Source organism: Mesocricetus auratus, unplaced genomic scaffold (genome assembly GCF_017639785.1).
Source record: "Mesocricetus auratus isolate SY011 unplaced genomic scaffold, BCM_Maur_2.0 Super-Scaffold_6723, whole genome shotgun sequence".
Taxonomy (NCBI): domain Eukaryota; kingdom Metazoa; phylum Chordata; class Mammalia; order Rodentia; family Cricetidae; genus Mesocricetus; species Mesocricetus auratus.
The window spans coordinates 3784224-3804377 of NW_024429183.1; positions in this window are offsets into that span (position 1 = coordinate 3784224).

Genomic DNA, 20154 nt, shown 5'->3' on the forward strand with positions numbered 1-20154 from the left:
CAGAGGGCAGGCCCAAAGGGGAAAACCTAATGATCGGCCAAATCTGTCTGGGAATGCTCAGAGCAGCTGGGGATGGTACCAGGCTGCCTGGGGAATAGGTCGGTGCAGGCCTGTCAGACATCTCTGGCAAGGAAGGCACAGGTATTGCCTTTGTGGGGAGGCTGGCCCCGTGAGCTGTGTTCACCTGGCACTTCTGGGACAACACATCTCTCAGGCCATTCCCTATCCAGGCCACCTTCCTGTCGCCCAATACTGCCAGCATCGAGGATGCCCTGCCACACACAGCCACCAGAGGTCGGGGCTCAAAGCTACATTGCTCCAGCCTTTGGGGAAGCCTTCCCTGGCTTATAAGGGGTTGGGGGAGGGGGAAAGTAGAAATGCTAACCCATAGTCCAGTAGTTCTCAACCTGTGGGTTACAATCATATAAGATATCTTGCATATCAGATACTTGTATTACAATCCATAACAGTAGCAAAATTACAGTTACTAAGTAGCAACAATAATTTTGTGGCTAGGGGTCACCACAGCATGAGGAAGTGTATTAAAGGGTCCCGGCTGAGAACCTCTGCCAGAGTCTTTCCTCCTCAGCTACCTCCATGTTCTAGGTCACAGCAATAGTGGCTTTTGGCAGCCATGAGACTCTTTCATACAGTGTCCCATCACCCACAGGACACCAGGTGTCCTTTAGTTGTCACTTTAAACATCAGCCTAAAGGAGCACCTCAAAACACCCTGGGTAAAGTCACACCCAGAAGTTATGTCCTCTGCTAGCCTGGAGAGGAACACAGGAGTGGGCAAGTTTGGGGATGTTCCCAAGAGACACCCCACTTTCCACCTGAGGCAGGAATAAATGAGGTCTGGAGCCCAGAATCCTGGGCTGAGTCAGGCTGCTGTGGGAGTATCCTGGCCTAGGGAGTAGCTGGGGCTGGCGTAACACTGACTAGGGTTGGACTCACAGAGGCCAAGGGGACAGAGCCTGCTAAGCACTGTGTAGGTTCGGTTTCCCACTGTGCTTGACACAGTGTCTGGGATTGGTGCAAACCACTATTAAATATTCATTAAGAAGATAATTTTGATTAATGTTTTGATGTTTTGTTTGTTTTGAGCCCTCATGTAGCTGAGACTGGCTTTGAACTCCTGACCCTCGGGCCTCCACCTCCCAGCCAGCACTGGACTGCAGCTGTGTGTTTCCACCAGTGCATGATGATACTGATGTATATAAAATATAATTTCTACTAAACTTAGAACTAATAACTAAATTACAATAAATTGGTCACTTACTGTAATGAGTTAACAAACACAAACGGATATTGAAGGGTTTGGAGAAGGCCCCTCGTGCACACTGTGTTTTTCTGGAGTTGCAGGAAGCAGGGGCTTAGCCGAGGCAATGGAGGAAGGGCAATGGGTGTATACCTCCGCTAGGCGCCGTGGGGGTCCTGGAGTAGCATTTGAATAGAGATCAGGAGATGCAGTTAAGTGAGAGGCCAGGGAAAGGGGTGCTGGGTTCATAGAGCAGAGTGCATCGAACTCGAAGCAGCTTTCTGTCTAGGCAGAGCCACAGGAGCATGCCTGGCCTTCAAAGGGAAAGCAAAGGGCAAGAGTGGAAAGTGTCGGGGGAGTCAGATGCAGGTCCCAAGTGGGCCAGGCCAGTCCTTTTCAACTGAGGCTAAGAAGTCTGCCTCCCCCATTCCCATGCCTCACAGCCGGCTGCCTCTCCCCAGAGGCAGATCTGATTTTATGAGGTGGCCATTGTTGCCTCCCCACCATTTTTTGTTTTTGTTTGTTGTACTATGTAACTTCAGCTGTCTCATTTCCAGAGCTATAGCACTTCTCAGAGTGGTAACCAGCGACCACTCTTGGCTAGCATCCCACTGCTACTGAGAGTTCACATTGTTTTATCTAAATCCAAAATGGCCAATCTGTTTCAAATTGTTTCCTCCAGTTAAGGTTAATCCTGAATTGACAATAAGGTTCTTTCCATTTGTTCTCTTCACTGTATTATTATTCCTTAACAGAGGATGGTATGATAAGAACCAGGTTGAAACCCAGGATAACCAAAACAATCCTGTACAATAAAGGAACCTCTGGAGGCATCACCATCCCTGACTTCAAGCTCTACTATAGAGCTATAGTAAATGAAAACAGCTTGGTATTGGCATAAAAACAGACAGGTGGATCAATGGAATCGAATCAAAGCCCCTGATATCAACCCACACACCTATGAACACCTAATTTTTGACAAAGAAGCTAAAAATGGAAAATGGAAAAAAGAAAGCATATTCAACAAATGGTGCTGGTATAGCTGACTGTGAACATGTAGAAGAATGCAAACAGATCCATATCTATCACCATGCACAAAACTCAAGTCCAAATGGATCAAAGACCTCAATATAAATCCATCCACACTGAACATCATAGGAGAGAAAGTGGGAAATACACTTGAGCGCATAGGCACAGGAGACAACTTCCTGAACAACACCAGTAGCACAGACTCTGAGAGTAATGATTAATAAATGGGACCTCCTGAAACTGAGGAGTTTCTGTAAAGCAAAGAACATGGTCAACAAGACAAGATGGCTCCCTACAGAATGGGAAAAGATCTTCACCAACCCCACATCTGACAGAGGGCTGATCTCCAAAATATGCAAAGAACTCAAAAAACTAGACATCAAACTATCAAATGAACCAGCTAAAAATGGGGTACAGGCCAGGCGTTGGTGGCGCATGCTTTTAATCCCAGCACTCGGGAGGCAGAGGCAGGAGGATCTCTGTGAGTTTGAGGCCAGCCTGGTCTACAGAGTGAGTTTCAGGACAGCCTCCAAAACAATACAGAGAAACCCTGTCTCAAAAAAACAAAAAAAAATGGGGTACCGATCTAAACAAAGAATTCTCAGCAGAACAATCTCAAATGGCAGAAAGACACTTAAGGAAATGCTTAACACCCTTATTTATCAGGGAGTATGCAAATCAAAACAACTCTGAGATTCCTTCTTACACCGATCAGAATAGCTAAGATCAAAAACACCAATGACAGCTTATGCTGGAGAGGATGTGGAGAAAGGGGAACACTCATCCATTGCTGGTGGGAGTGCAAACTTGTATAACCGCTGTGGAAATCAGTATGACAATTTCTCAGAAAATTAGGGATCAACACCTCAAGACCCTGCAATACCACTTTTGGACATATACCCAAAGGAGGCACATTCACACCACAAGGACATTTGCTCAGCTATGCTCATAGCAATATTATTCATAATAACCAGATCTTGAAAACTACCTATATGCCCCTCAACTGGAGAATGAATAGAGAAAATGTGGTATATTTACACAATGGAGTACTACTCAGCAATGACATCCTAAAATGGACAGAACTAGAAAAGACCCAAAACCAGAAAGACAAATATAGTATGTATTCACTCCTAAGTGGATTCCAGACATAAAGCAAAAGATACTCAACCTACAATCCACAGCCCCAGAGAAGCTAGAATCCTCTTCCAGAAACAGATGGAAGCAGATGCGGAAATCCACAACTAACCATTGGGCCAAGCTCCTGGAGTACAATCGAAGAAGTGAGGGAGGAGTGATAATATGAACAAAGGAGTCAAGACCACGATGGAGAAACCCACAGAATCAGCTGACCTGAGCTAGTGAGAGATCACTGAGTCTGGTCTGACAAATGGGGAACCTGCATAACACAGAACTATACTCCCTTAATATAGGTGACAGTGCTGTGATTGAGACAATATATGAGGCCACTGGCAGTGGGTCCAAGATCTAACTCTAATGCACAAGCTGACTTAGTGGAGTCCATTCTATATGGAGAGATACCTTGTTCAGCCTAGACACAGGGGTGTGGGGGGTGGAGAGGTGCCTTGGTCCTGCTTCAATGAGATGATGGGACAGACTTGATAGACTACCTGGGGGATGCCTCACCCTCTCCAAGGAGCATATGAGAGGAGGGGGGGAAGGGGGCAGGAGGAGGGAGGGATGGAGAAATGGGATTGGAGTGTAAAAAAAATAAATTAATTTTAAAAATGCTAAGGAAAAAAAAGAACCAGGTTGAAGACAGGACATGATCTGCACTGTGTAGGAGGAAGCCATGTGCCGCCATTAGCCATGTGACTTACTAGAGGCACATACAGATGAGGTAATAAAAGAGCAGTTTACCACACCACTAAACACACCCACTTTAGGCATGACTAAAGACATATACGGACGTAGGCAGTGAACTACTTCACTAGCCAGGCCCACTTTTGGGCATGGCTAGGGGCGGTACGGGGAAGGTATAAAAGATTGAACAACGGAAGTCTTGGTCTCTTTTTCCAGCTTTCGGCTTCCAGTTCGGCGGCGGAAAACTACTGGGCTCATCTGGGTTACTTGTTTGGTATCTTGTGAGTAATTTCTACAATAAATACTTAGTTTTACTTTTAGTAAGTGTGTCGCTTATCATTGCAGCATCAGCACTGACTTCCTCACTGACACTGGACCATTCAGCATTCTCTATTCCTACATCCCTAACTCAGTATCCTCCATCTAAGCACCCCCAATATCTGTATCTCCATGTCAGAATCCTTTATCTCAGTATCCCCATCTCAGCATCCCTACAGCAGCATCCCCACTCCAGTATCACTGGCTTCAGGCTGGGTACTGAGTGTCACATTTCAGTCCCTGGATTCTGAGGCACTCAACAGGGACTCTGCACTGGTCCTTCCTATCCGACAAGGTCTCTAGCAATTGCATCGCAGGTGCCGGGGACCTGTGGACATCATTATGGCCTTCGATCTCTGTGATGTCTGTATTACACATTCTGAATGCTTCTGAGGAAAGCAATTACTTCAAGGGTGGACCATGTGTGTGGCATGTGTGAGCTCTGCAGTCCCATTCTGAGGCCACAAAAGGAAGAAACAAGTGTCTTCATAAGTTGACCCTAACATCAGGAGGGAGAGGAAAACATCTGGCTGCCTGTCAGCGTGGTGCAGGACAAGTCTGTGGTGTCAGATTCCCTTTGGTAAATGTCACAGGAGCTTAAATCTGGCCTGCCAGGTCTGCTGGGCTGCAGATGAGCGAGATGGCATGGTTCTGCACCTACGCCTGGCACCGAGGCCCTGTGGTGCACAGGTGGGCTTGGGGCCATCACAGTATCTCGTTAGCCGCATGCCTTTCTGGCCAAGGTGGAGAAGTGGAATTTGAGCGTGATGGAGACAGAGTAGAAGCCTGTGGCCAAGTCCAGCCGTTCCGGAAGGTCCCTCCCAGGCTCTGGCCTGCAGCCTGGCCTCCCGATTGCCCTTGTTAATGAGAGCTGAGTGGCAGGTGGTGGATTGCTTACAGATGGCAAGAGGGCCAAGGGCAGCTAAGATGGGCCACTGGGGCCAGAGCTTCATTTAGACAGATGTGTGGGATGGAGAGCACGTTGGACCCAGGCCGCAGCTGAGTGAGCAGTGGGCAGGAAGCTGATTTGGTCTGTTCCAGGCTGTACAATGTCTTCCCAAGTAGAACTTCAGTCCTTTTGGTGAAGAAGACATAGCACTTGGAGAGAGGCCCGGTCTCCAGCCAGTGGCTCTGGGCTGCACATGGCCTGACCCAGATGGAAGCACAGGAAAACAGAGCTGCAGCAACGCTGGGATAAAGAAGCTTCCGGACAGTTTTCAGTCCAGGAGGCAGCAGGACCCTTCTTCCTTTCTCCCCTCCCTCCCTCCCTCTCTCCTTCCCTCCTTCTCTCCCTCTCCTCCCTCCCTCCCTCCCTCCCTCCCTCCCTCCCTCCCTCCCTTCCTTCCTTCCTTTTTTGGTAACTACTTTCATTGATTTTTTTTAATCTCTGTGTGTGACCACAGTGCCTGTCAGAATCGAGGGAGGAAAGGTTGTTTTGGCTCATGACTCTGAGGGCTCCAGACGTGCTTGGATCATGGCTGTGGGAGCCCGTGGCAAGGCTATTCACATCGCATTGACCAGGAAGTAGAACGAACAGGAAACAGGCAGGGTTTGATGTGCTCTCAAGGGCTTGCTCCCTGACCTACTTCTTCCGGGTACAGTTGTCCCAAAAGTTCTAACACATCCCCAAGTAGTGTCGATAGTGGAGACCCAGCACTCAGAACATGATAGGGACATTTCAGGTTCAAACCAAACAGCAGCTTTATATTTAGATAGTGTGTGACTTTTCCTGGGAAGGTGTGCGAAAGCACCCATTGCCTCCAGATCTGCCCAAGTTCAACCTGGCGATCCAGCGAGCTTACTGGGGTCACTCACAGGAACTCGGTGACCCAGGCAGCTGCCTCATTGAACAGCCCAGCATGGGTGACACCTCCAAACCACATTGGAGGGGGGCTGTGAAACTTGCAGGCAGCTCCACCGAAGAGTGTCCCTCCGCGGACTGTTTCTTGCTCACATCAGCATGGGGAGGAGCCTCGGGTGTCTGTGAACTTTCTGGGCCTCCTCCATCGAGTCTCAGGAGCCACCATGCGCCCTGGAGGAAGGAACATTTCCCTTTGGACGAAAAAGCAATGCCTCAGATAAATTTCAAGCTCACAGAAAATGTCTGGAACTAGCCACTGGTCTCTGCCCGGCCTCATGCGGAGTCACCAAAGGGTTAGGTTATGGCCTCTCTGCATCACCACCCACATCCCTTTAACTACAGGCACACAGGCATGGCGTTTCTCAAGCCACCTGATGGCAGCCCACAGCCATCCACTTCCGTGAGCAGTCACTAGGAGTGAGGGGCTCTCGTAACCCCAGCTTAATGACCAACTTGGGGTCAACCCTGCTACGGCTAGTTCCATTACCAAAGCCTTGTGGTTCTAAGTAACACACTGCATTTAGTTATAACATGGCCCTCGCCTCCTCTATTTGGAAGCGACTTTCATTTAAAAATTTTTACATTCGTTTATGCGCGTATGGAAGTGTCTGTGGGCATGCTTGTAGAGGAGGCTAGAGGAAAAATTTTGGAAGTCGTTCAGTTCCCTCGTTCCAGTACACAGGTCCTGGAAATCGAACTCAAGTCATCAGGCTTGACAGCAAGCTCCTTACCCATGGAGTCATCTTGCTGGGCTTCCTTCCATTTTCCCCCTTTAGCTTTTATGATGCTAACCTTTTCTGAGCATTTGGACAAGGCGTTCTGCAGTGTGTCTTCATATTGAGATGTATCAAGCTGTGTCCCTGGCTGTCCTGGAACTCACTCTGTAGACCAGGCTGGCCTCAATCTCACTGAGATCCACCTAATTCTGCCTTTCAAGTGCTGGCATCAAAGGAATGCACCATCACCCCCAGCCTTCAAGCTGAGCTCGGCTTAGGCATTCAGACAAGGCCAGCACAGAGTGTCATGGGTCCTCCTAGGGCATCTTATGAGGCAACAGATAGTGTGGGTTTGTCCCAGGACCTAGTATCAGTGTGCTCATTAAGGAAACCTGGGGCAGCCATGTCTATCTACTGATGAGTTCTAATTCCTCCCTTTGTAAATAAGAAATAATTGGTGGGGAGACACTAAGCCTGAAAATATTCTATTGCCTGAAAACTTGTTGATCTGTAGTTTTGTGCATGTTCTGATGAGCTCACCCCTCCATTGCTGTGTTTATTTGTTGGAGGTACACGTTAGGGTCAGAAGTACAAAGGCTTCCAGAAGCTTCTGAAAGGAGAGATGAGCTGTCTGTGTGTTGAACTGGGGAGTTGGTGCCTCCTTGGAATGGGGTGCTGCTCACATGAGTGTCTTCCCCACATGAGTCACGAGGGGGGATGTGACATTTCCCAGTCTCCCCACCTCCTTCCCAGGACTAAGTCAACTGTCTGTAAGCAGAGTTTTAGCACAGCCTGTATGTGGTAGGGATGTGCCTGCTAGGGCCCATGTATCTGGGATACAAGGAGCAGGGGGCTATGTTCCATGATGCACTGGAGTGAGCCACATGCCGAACCTCTTCAAGTCTCTAGGATCCACTGTTGGTCCCTCTGGGGCTAGAACCTGGCCATTTTCAGGTCAGGTAGGACAGATTCCTCAAATCTAAAGGGAAGGGGGTACCCCAGAGTCAAAGAATGTATAAGGGGTCCACAGAGAATTCCCGAATGCCGCCAATGGAGAGATGTTCACCCCATGAATTTCTGGTCTTCTGGAAAAGGTTGGATACTGTTGATGAATGAGATATTCTGGAACCTTCTGTGAGTTGCCTTCCAAGATCTGGACTTGACCCTTCCCATATGGAGCCCTCCCTGGGCTGTTGCTTTTGTCTTTAACTCTGTTCTAGCTTTCTAATAATAGGGGTGCCCTGACACGTTCAGCTTTCCCATAAATGCCCATCGTCTTCCCAAACTGGATTAGAGCTTCATGTGGACTTCCTGGACGCCGGTAAAACCACCATGATGAAGACTCCCCTGACAAAGCTTTGTCAGTTTCTGCTCATTCACGTCCAACTGGGTTTCAACATTTGGGTATCTGAGCTAACATTCACAGTCCCAGCTTTAGTGGGCTCCGCAACCACCAGGCCAGTGTGAGCCATTCACATGTGCACTGTCTGTCTGACCAGGTCCTCATGCCCAGATGAGATCTGACCACCCTGGCCGCTTTCCCCAGGAAAACCCACCTGGTGCTGCCTCCCAGACCCGCAGCCTGCTCCCCTCCACCGTGGTGAGAACTGGGGGGGGCGCTCTGTCTCCTGCCTCCTGCTTTTATGACCATTCTGGCTGTCTGTGTGTCTGTATGCTCTGGGCAGGCAGGGTTATAGCTGTCTAGCCTTCTTTTGTCCCTCAGCAGAAACTAGGGAAGGAACCGGTACCCTTGGGTAGGCAAGAGGGAACCCAGGAAAAAGTTTTTCTCTGGGTCTCACCTGATGCGCGCATTTGGAGACACGCACTTGATGGGGTGCCCCTTCTTCCTGTAGCGTTCTATTGATGCTTTGGGGACAGAGAAGCTGAAATAAGTGGCATCTGTCTGCTGAAGGTGACACAGCACTGAGGGCCATCGATGCAGTTTCAGAGGCTCCTCTGTTTTTCCAGAACCTTCTAAGGTTTGCATTTGGCTTGGTAGGGCCTAATCTGGTGATGGGGGATTGCTGAGCTCCATGCCACTGGGAGGGGACAGTTTGCAGTGACAGTGAAGTCACACAAGATCCCCTGGAATGGGAACCTGTGGGTCCACATGCACAGGGTTCCTAAAGAGAGCACGGGTGAGCAGAGGTGGCAGCGGGCAGGGTCCACAGGTCAAAGGACACTGTGATGCTGAAAGGCTGGGTTAGGGACTTTGTCAGGGAGGGTCATGGGGCCAAGGGTGATAGATGCCTGTGCACACTGAGGTGATGATGCGCCTTACCTCTGGGTGATGCTGTCTGATGAGCCCTTGTGAGCTCAGTGTAGATCCGTGGGCCCCAGTCAACAGCCTTGCAAAACCAGGTTGGGAAATTTTGTACAAGAGGAAAAAAAATGTTGAAATAAACATACATGAGGAAAAAGGAGGAAAAAAACGTTTTCCAAAGAGCTGGAGGCAACTTGGGGGGTTAAGCCCAGCTGGGCTCTCTAATGTTATTCTATATTATTTATTTCCTGCGCGCGCATTTGAGAAACGTGAGATAAACATTTCCATGCTGTCTGGAAGGGCCCTGTCTTCCCATTTCAAGAGGTCACCAATACCCAGCCCAACCCAAAACAACAACAACTGGTTTTCATTTGGAAAAACAAAACCCACAAGAAGACAGACATTCCTGAATGAGTCACCAGGACACCTCTGTCCTCCCTGAGAGAGCTAATATGAGCTCTGCTGTGCATACTCAGGACAATGACTCAGCCTCTCTGAGCTCCATGCCTTCTCCACATGTGGGGACAGTCATCAACTCAATTTATAGGGGTGAGGTATCAGCTAAGATTGGGCTCTGCATATCATAAGCACTTACAAATGACAGCAGTTACCACTCCACCAAACTGGAAACTCTGCAAGGCAGGGGACACTCACACAAAGAGTAGGTTCAGGGGAGTGTGCACAATGACACAGACGAACCTTGGACATAGAAGGAATCAGACCAGGTGGAACATGGCAGCCATGTTCCACTAGGGGTGATGGTAGGAGGATCAGGAGTTCAAGACCATCCTCAGCTATATAGTGGGTTCAGGGCCAGCCTGGGCTACTTGAGACTCTCTGGAAAGGCAAGGGTGGGGGTGGGCTTCATAAAACCAAGGTAGGAGCAAGGTCGATGGTCTAACTCAGAAGAATCTTTCCAAATGGAAAATGAGATTCTCCCTTAGGAACATGGCTTTGGGGGCTGGGGAGATGTGGTCAGTGCAGTCATGTAAGCATGAGGGTCTGAGTTTGATCCCCAGTTCTCACATAAAGATCCAGGCACAGTGGCCCACACCTGTAACCCCAGTAGTGGGAGGGCAGAGGCAGGAGGGTCCCTGGGGCTGGCAGCCAGCCTAGCCTAGCTGGAAAGTTCTAGGCTAGTGAGAGAACTTCTCTTTATGAAAAAAAGGGGGGATGGTGGTGTCTGAGGAACAATACCTAGGGTTGGCTCTGGCCTTTGTGCACATCCATAGATGGGGACATACTCTTTGTTCTCATGGACCACAATGGATTTCCCCATGCCCCAAAACGTCTTCTATTAGTTCTGTGCAGTTATAGACCAAAGAACCTTCTGTGACTCAGGACTGGACAGGGTGAAATTCAGGCACAGGAAGTGGGATTTCTGGAAGGCATGTTTACTGGAGCCAATGCTGAGAGAGCAGGTTAGCCTGAGGCAGCCAGCCGCACGTCTCCTGGTGGTCAGGGTGGTCTGTGGACCTCACATGTGGCAGTAGAATAGTGTCATCTGCCTTGTACCCCTCTGCGAGTCAAGTGCCAACAGTGACTGTTGCCGTGGGCTCTCAGGCAAGTGGCACCTCTGAGCTTGGCATGGAGCAGCCAAGGGCTAGGCCAGCTGGCCAGGGAGGTCCACATTGACCTGAGCCTGGCTGAGTGAGCTCTGGTCTCTGCCAGATCCGAACTCGGGGCCGGGTGCTCTGCTGCCCTGGTAAGTCCATTACCTTGTCTGGGCACCTCGGCAATAAGAGGAAGGAGGCTGGAGCTGGAGGCCAAGAAAGTGATCTGAGGTCAGTGTTGACAGAGCCAAGCAAAGCCATTGGGGCAAGTGCAGGCGAGGATCAGTGCCCAGGATCAGTGCCTAGGTTCCAAACCAAGCAAAGCCAGACCAGGCAGGCAGGCTGAGCCAGCACCAAGATGCTGACCAGGCTTCGGAAGGGCCTGAGGTTGGGCAGGGAATGGGCACCTGGCCAGGGGTTCCCAGCAGTACACCTGAGGACACAGTTACTCACCCTGGCCATGACCTTGGGGGCTGGGGACGGGCAGACAGGACCAGGGCAGAAAAGCAGTGTGAGCTAAGTGTTGGGGATGTGCCTGGGCTGTCACTGGATTGCTCTAACTCAAGGTCAGATTGAGCACAGGCTTGGATGGACCTCAGAACAGGGACACTTCAACATTACAGCCACTTCCCTGAGGAGACGGGCAGCTCAGTGGGGCGGCAATCTGAGTTCCCAGAAGCAGAGACTGAAGCAAGGATTTGAGGGCACACAGTTCAGGGGACGGACACGTTTTCACAGAAAGCACAGGCTAGCTTGGGGGTGTGGGGCAGGCAGGACAGATGACAAGGCGTGACCTGGAGGGCAGACCACTCGGAAGCCCGAATGTGAGGTGGTCTGGTGGTGAGGAGGCTGCGCTCTGGCACAGAAGGACCGGGCTGGCATAAAGCTTCCCCATTGCTCATGAGCTCCCAGGGGGCTGGTGAGCAAAAAGCATGGCCTGGGCAGTGGTTTCAAGCTGCAGTTTCTACAGCTCCAGACAGGAATCGAGGCAGAGACCCCTGGATGATGGGCAATGTATGCTGTGAATATGTTTTATTACCATTGGTTAATAAAGAAGCTGATTTGGCCAATAGCCAGGCAGAATAGAGCCAGAGTAAATCCAAACAGAGATACGGAGAGAAGGAAGATAGAGGTAGGAAGATGCCATCCAGCTACCAAAGGAGAAAGATGTTCAAGCATCACCGGTAAGCCACAGCCATGTGGTGACACATAGATTAATAGAAATGGGTTAATTTAAGTTGCAAAAGCTAGTCAGTAAAAGCCTGAGCTAATAGGCCAAGCAGTTTGTAATTAATATTAAGCCTCAGAGTGGTTATTCAGGAACTGGTGGGCGGGAGAGAACTCTCCTGCTATACCTGGATCCATTGTCTGAATTATGGCACAACCTTGGTTCGAGGGACACCCTAACAAGCTGGCTTGAGTAATACAGGTGCCAGGCAGGGTTGCTTGCTATGCTTCTGCCATGGCTTTCATCTTTGAACCCAAAGTAGTTGCTCTAGCTCCTGCCATCACACATACATTAGAAGCAATAGGAAGAAAAGGGCTTCTACTACAAGCAACCAGCTGATCACCATCATACACTCATGCCTAATTGCAAAGGAGATTGAGAAATGTAGTTCATTGCTGAGATATTCTTCCGTGACAGAGGGAAGCCAGGAAAGGATGCAGCGGGCATCTACAGGAAGAGGTGCGTCTAGATTCACATCTTCAAGCTGAGGTTGTGTGAATCCTGATCTAACCTGCCTAGACCCCCTCATGTGATCACAGGGACATGGTTCTGCTTGCTGGCTTGCTTCCTCTTGTGTGTTCAGCCTGAGTTCTTATAGAACCCAGGCCACCAGTCCAGGGCTGGCACCACCCACCATAGGCTGGACCCTCCCCATTGATTACTTACAGCTGGATCTCATGGAGGCAATTCCTCAACTGAGGCTCCATCCTCTCTGGTGACTCTAGCTTGTGTCAAGTTGACATACAAAATCAGGCAGGACAAAAGGGTTTATTTTGGCTCAGAGTTTGAGCACACAATCCGTCATGGTGGAAAAGTCCTCCTGACAGCAGGAATAGGAGGCAGCTGGTCACATGGCAACCACAGTCAGGAAGCAGAGAGAAGTGAATGCCAGTGCCCAGCTTCCCTTCACCTTCTGATGCAGTTGAGGACCCCAGTCCATGGGATGCTGCTACCCAGCCCACAGGATGCTGCTACCCAACCCATGGGATGCTGTTGTCCATTTCACCTTCTTTGTATCCAGGCCCCCAGACCGTGGGATGCTGCTACCCAGCTCCATTGTATCCAGGCCAGGACCTCCCCCGCCCCAACACACACAATGGGATGATGCTGCCCACATTCAGGCTGGGTCTTCCCACCTCAGTTAACTACTAGGTCCAGACACCCCTCACAGACCTGCCCAGAGCTCATCTCCTAAGATATCCTAGGTCCTATGAAGGTGATAGTTAATACTAATCACCAAGCACACCCTGAGCAAGGGCAGGCGTGTAGCCTCTGGAGGTTGGAAAAGGCCTTGCTCTGTGGCTGGGGCCAGCCCTGAGTTGTGTTATAGCCAGGGAGATCCTGGGGACTCGGCCTCTAGCCTGCAGAGATACAGGCCAACTTCTCTAAGAACCAGATCCAGGAGTGAAAGGGGAAACAGAGGCCCTGAGCTGGGGCTCTGGGATTCTGCTGTGTGGATGGCACAGGCAGGTAGAACGTGCTGCCCACTGGTCTGGCTGGAGCAGCCACCCTCACTCAGTACCCGGCTCTGCTGATGAAGACTTGAATAGGATAGATGACAAGGAGCCCCTGGAGTCCTAGGGAAAATGTGTGTGGCCAGGTGGCCCTTGCCTTGTCCTTGCTGATGAATTGACTATGGGGATCAGTCACAGCCTGGGCATAGCTCTCTTTTCCTGTGGCTAGTGAGGTTGTCTAACTCAGAATGATCAGATCTGACTCACAAGCTCCCTGCTCCCCTAACCCTCTCCAACACCCCAAATTCTGGCAGATTCTAGTGACCTTCTCCTCCTCCAGCCAAGCACCATTCCCCATGCCCTGGTTGATGGGCTTGCCCCATGGCTTAATCCCTGCTCCATCAACCTACTTTAGGCAAACCTGGGGTTCATCTTCTAGATGATCCTAGACTGTTGACGATCAATATTAACCACCCTAGGGCCTCAGGAAAATCCCCAACTTGATTGATGGCTCTGCTCTTTTGGGCTTCGGGGGCTCAGCATTGCCTGCCCCAGATACTCTTATAAACCGTACCACCTGAGTCGTGTCTGGCTTCTCACTGCACAGTGTCTTTGAGAGTCATGGTAACTTGTGCCAGATCTTCCCTTTGTACCACCAGTGTAATATTCCACACTTTGTCTATAGCCATCATTACTGACAGGGATCTGGGCAGCATCCATTTGGCTTTTGTGACAAAGGCTGATGTGAGTGTTGCCATGCAAGCTTTTGTGTGAACACAAGTGTCCATTTACCATGTGTGGACACTGACAAGTGGGTTTGCCAAATGCATGACCTCTATCTGGATTAAGAAAACACAGATTTTCACAACTTTTTATTTAAAAAAAAAGTGCTGACATGAAGTGGTGACCATGGGGGAGTTCTAATACCTCTCTACCAGGCAGGGCATTAGATGCCCTGGAGCAGGATCATCTGGAGGGATGGTTATGAGCTGTCCCGTGTGGGTTCTGGGAACCAAATTTGGATCCTCTGCAAGAACAGCAAGTGCTCTTAACTACTGAGCCATCTCTCCAACCCAGAACCCCCCCTCTCTGTATGTATGTGTGTGTGTGTGTGTGTGTGTGTGTGTGCGTGTGTGTGTGCAGGCACATATGTGACACACTATACATATGAGGAGAGAGGGCAACCTCGGTGGTTGGCCCTCACCATCTGCCTTGAAGAGTCTCTTGTCCCGACTGTGTGCCCGGGCTAGCTGGCCTGTGAGCTTCCGGGGACTCCTGTCTCCACTTCCATCTTGGTATAGGAGTGCAGGGATTATAGACGCATACTTCAACAGTTAAACTCAAAGAACTGTTTAAAAATAAATGTTGCTAGGACTGAAGAAATGCCTTACGATCACTGGCTGCTCTTCCAGAGGACCCGGGGCTCAACTCTCAGCACCCACACGGCAGCTCACAAAGGTCTCTAACTCCAGTTCCAGGAGATCTGGTGCCTTCACATCAATGTATGTAAAATAAAGTTAAAATAAAAAAAATAAATGTTCCTATGATTTGCTGTCAGTCAGGGTTTAATTTTTACCCACATTATATACCTATCTATATACCTGAGTTGAATACAATTCTGGGGGACAAAATGTGGTTGGGAGTGGAGAAAGTTAAGAAGCCCCGTGTTTTAGTTTGAGTTACCTTGCTATGATGAAACACTATAACCAAGAGCAAGTTGGGGAGGAAAGGGTTTATAGGTTTGCACTTCTCATTGTAGTCCATCATTGAAGGAAGTCAGGACAGGAATCGAACAGCACACCTGAGGTAGGAGCTGATGCAGAGACCATGGAGGGGTGCTGTTACTGGCTTGCTCCTGGAGGCTTGCTCAGTCTTCTTCTCCCCTCCCTCCCTTCCTCTCTCCCTCCTTTCCTTCCTTCCTTCCTTCCTCCCTCCCTCCCTCCCTCCCTGCCTCCCTCCCTTTCTTCCTTCCTCCCTCCTTCCCTCTCTTCCCCCCTCCCTCCCTCTCTTACTCCCTCCCTCCCTGCCTCCCTGTCATCCCTGCCTCCCTACCTCCCTTTCTTCCTTCCTTCCTCTTTTTCTTTCTGGTTTTTTTTTGAGACAGGGTTTCTCTGTGGCCCTTGCTGTCCTGGAACTTGCTCTGTAGACCAGGCTGGACTTGAATTCACAGAGATCCACTTGCCTCTGCCTCCCCAGTGCTACTAAAGGTATGTACCACCACCGCCTGGCTTCAGCCTGCTTTCTTTCTTTCTTTTTCTTTTCTTTTCTTTTTTTTTCTTTTTTTTTGGTTTTTGGAGACAGGGTTTCTCTGTGTAGCTTTGGAGCCTATCCTGGCACTCGCTCTGTAGAACAGACTGGCCTTGAATTCAGCCTGTTTTCTTATAGAACCCAGGACCACCACATCAGGAGCAGCATCACCCACAATGAGCTGGGCCCTCCCCCATCAATCACCAAGTTAAAAAATGCTTTATAAGCTTGCCAACATCCCAGTCTTATGGAGGTATTTTCTCAATTGGTGTTCCTTCCTCTCAGATGATTCTAGCCTATGTAAAGTTGATATGAAACTAGCCAGTACAGCTGACCCCTTGCCAACACGACACTTTTTAAGACATAACATCTCCTTTTTTCTTGGTTCATTCCTCAATACCTCAGATTAATAAATATCACAAACATATTGCAAACTTACAGATCCCACAGTCTTTACCAATTCAAATACTTTAAAAGCTCAGTCTCTGTAAAAACCCAAAGTCTCTTTTAAAACCTAAAATCTCCCTTAAAAATTCTAGGTCTCTCAACTGTGGGTTCCTATAAGATCAAAAACAAACTCAATAATTTCTTACTTTAAGAGGGAAGAACCAGGGCACAGTCACAATATGAACAAAACAAAACCAGGCTCCAACAGCGTAAATAATTCGATGTCCAATATCTGGGACTCGTGATCTTCTGGGCTCCCCCAAGGGCTCGAGCCTCTTCTCCAGCTCTGCCCTCTGAGGCACACACGGCTTGTCTCCTAGGCTCTGGCAGACTCCACTCCACTGCTGCTGCTGTTCTTGGTGGTCATCCCATGGCACTGACATCTCCAAAATGCTGGGGTCCTCAGCCGCAACCAGGCTGCACTTTCACCAGTAGCTTCTCCCAGGCTCTCTTCATGGTAAAAAACCTTCAATCCCTGGTTTGCACCTTCACCAATGACCTCCTCTGGCCTCTCACAGTGCCAAGACTCCATGATCCCTTCAAGCCTTCAAATCCAGTACCTACTGGGTGACACAAGACCAGTTTGGCTGGCAGCACAAGGTACAACCTTGGCCACCTCTGGAACACAGCTTCTGTGTGCTGACCCTGAGGAAACACTTCCCAGAAGACATCTCCTCAGTGATGGTGGCCCCTTCTCAATCACAGCGGATTCTCCAGCCCCAGCTGACCAGCATCCACTGTTCCCACAAAGCAAAGATTTGACTTTAGCGCTTCTGGTCTCGTTAATCACAGCTGATTTCAGTTCCAGCTGACCCGACACCACAGACTCTTCACATAAAAGGCCCAGTAGAGTCTTTGCTTCCCTCTGAAACTTCACAAGCCAGGCCTCCATCGTCTGCACTGCTCTCAACATTCTTATCTTCCAAGCTCCTACAGAATGGCCCACTGAGATCTCAACACTCAATGGCTTTTACAGCCCAACGTTCCAAAGTCCTCCCACAACCCTCCCCAAAACAACACGGTCAGGTCTGTCTGTCACAGCAATACTCCACTATGCTGCTATCCTAGTTTGGGTTTCTGCTGATATGATCAAACACCATGACCAAAAGCAAGCTGAGGAGGAAAGGATTTATTTAGCTTACACTTCCACACCCATAGTCCATCCCCGAAGAAAGTGAGGACAGGAACTCAAACTGGGTGAGAACCGGGAGGCCGGAGCTGATACAGAGGTCACAGAGGGGTGCTGCTTACTGGCTTGTTCTACATGGCTTGCTCAGTCTACTTTTTTTTAAAAATAGAATCCAGGCCCACCATCCCAGAGATGGCCCCGCCCACAATGGACTGGGCCCTTCCCCATCAATCACTAAAGAAAATGCCCTACAGGATTGCCTACAGCCCAGCCTTATGGAGGCACTTTAGTTGAGGTTTCTTCTTCTCAGATGACTTTAGCTTGAGTCAAGTTGACATAATGTTAGCTAGCACACCCTGTCTTCCTGAACTGAGAGCGCCTGAATAGAACTTGCCATGAGTTGCTAGGAGGAAGAGGAAGAGGGAGCTCCCCAGACAGAGGCATCTTCTGCTTGGTTCTAACACACTGTCCTGGATGCTCTGCTGCCTACTAGCTGTGGGCATCTACACACTTACTCCATTAAGTAGGCATGAGACCCTCAATGCCAAGGACCCCTACATTCTGGAACTCAAAGCCAGAGTGCTAATATTTGTTATCTTCTGAGAAGTAGTGTGCCATCAGCCCCACTTTAGTAAAAATAAGCCCAGAATCCTTGATTATGATCTCTGGAGAAGACTGCCATTTAATCCCAAGTTCATGTCTACAGGACAGAAAAGCTCTGCTCTTGCCTTTAAACCTCATCTACTGGGTAGAGAAAGCAGGGACAGGGGCCTTCCCAAAATCCATAGACAGCAATGGTCAAATTGCTTGGAACCTTGTCAAAAATTTAGGTTTTACCTTCAGGCATCTCTGGATATGGTGCTAGGGATCAAATTCATAGCCTTATGCATGCCAGGCAAGTACTCTGATCCCTGCCCAGCTGTATCCTTAATATAGGTGATGTCCGCAAATGGGAACTTCTGCAAGCTTTCCAGGCAACAGCCTCCCTGGGGCCTGGAAGCCTGTGGCTCATGGTCACAGTGGTGATGATGGCTTGGGCCCCAGGACTATACTCGGGCAGAGGAGGGAACAAGAGACCCATTGTTTGGGCTGGACAGGAGTCACCCACGCACCTTCCTCTGAGACTGATGGGCAGCTGGCAGGGGCTGTGGCCCAGATGTTGGGGGTCACTCAGCCCTGGCTCTGTCCTCTGGCCCCGTGGCTTTCACAAGGGGCCATAGAGAGACAAAGACTATTGTGGGGCTGGGCTAGGTCCACCCTCAGCATGCTTGATCATCCTCGACAGCTGGTCCATGTCCCCAGGAAGTAGCCAGCACCGACATCCCCAGAGCAGCTGGTGGGGTGGGCCTCAAAGCCATCTGGAAGTTTCCAGGCCTCAAGGAACACTTACATAACTGTTTGAAGGGGAAGTTTGGGTTTTGGATGATGGTCAGTTTAGGGCCAAGGGCTTCTCCCTGGTCAGTGCAGGGCTGGCCTAGCCTCACAAGCCTTTGCTAGACTTCAAGGGTCAGAAGCATGGTAACAGAAACCTTATGTCTTGAATGAGTGTGTGATTCATCTATGGACAGAAACAGGGCTCTTGTCAAGATGGACATAGCATATCCTCTCACAAATGGTGTCTCTAGACCATGAAGGTGCCTAGGAATATGTTAGAAGGACCGATGTTCAGCCTATGACAGCCCTTGGCTTGGATCCTGTAGCTGGGCCAGGCACCTATGTATTCCCATGAGCATCTCCAGGAATTGGTGCAGGATCATGAGCAAGCACTTGAGATGCGTAGGCTGGGGAAGATCCTCCTGAATGCATTCGACCAACCCCCAGGAGTTCAAACCACAAAGCAACCTGACACACATATGTGACATCAGAGGACAACTTTGTGGAGTTCCATTCTTTCAGCCTTCATGTGGATTCCAAGGATTTGGTGGAAGTCAAGATGTTTACCCTAGAAGCACCTTGAGCTGCTGAGCCATCTCATCAGCACCACCTCCTTCTCTCACTGGCCTGGGCCTTGTCACATTGCTGACCAGTGAGCTCCAGAAAGCCGCTGGTCTCTGCTTTCTCAGTACTGGGCTTAGAAGTCAGCACATTGTGCTTGACATATATTATATTATTATTTGTTTTTTCAAGACAAGGTTTCACCGTGTAGCTCTGGCTGTCCTGGAACTCATTCTGTAGACCAGGCTATCATCAAACTCAGAGATCTGCATGCCTCTGCCTCCTGAGTGCTAGGATAAAAGGCAAGTGCCACCACCTCCTGGTTATTTTTTTAATATAGACTCTGAGGACCAAGCTCAGGTCCTCATGCTTCCACAACAAGAATTTTACTGGCTGCTCTGCCTCCCCAAGCCCAACACTTACTTTTTTTCTGTTAGTGTGCTTCTGTGCACATATGCATGCGTGTGCGCGCACACACACACACACACACACACAGGGGGCAGTAAACAAGTTAAATAGGCATGTGCCATCTGCTGATCGTAAAGGGGCAGTGACATTAGTCACCACTGCTTCTTTCTTGGAAAAATACAGAATGTCAGACGACACCAGTACAGCAGGGAAGTGAGGGCCCTGGGGGACCTGGGACTCAGGATTGGGAGGCTGTGGTCTCTGGGACCGTGGGGCTCTTGGAGGCAAAGACAAAGACAAGGAGTGAAACACTATCACTCAACTGGGCCACCTGCTCAAGAACAAGTCCCTTGAGATCTGCCCCCTCCCCTGCCCATCAAAGAGTCTGAAATGACTGGCTTTTCTGGGCGTGTCCTTTAGGGATGAGGTGTGACAGGTCATGCCTGTGCAGAAGCAGACTCAGGCTGGCCAGCTGACTGTGCTTA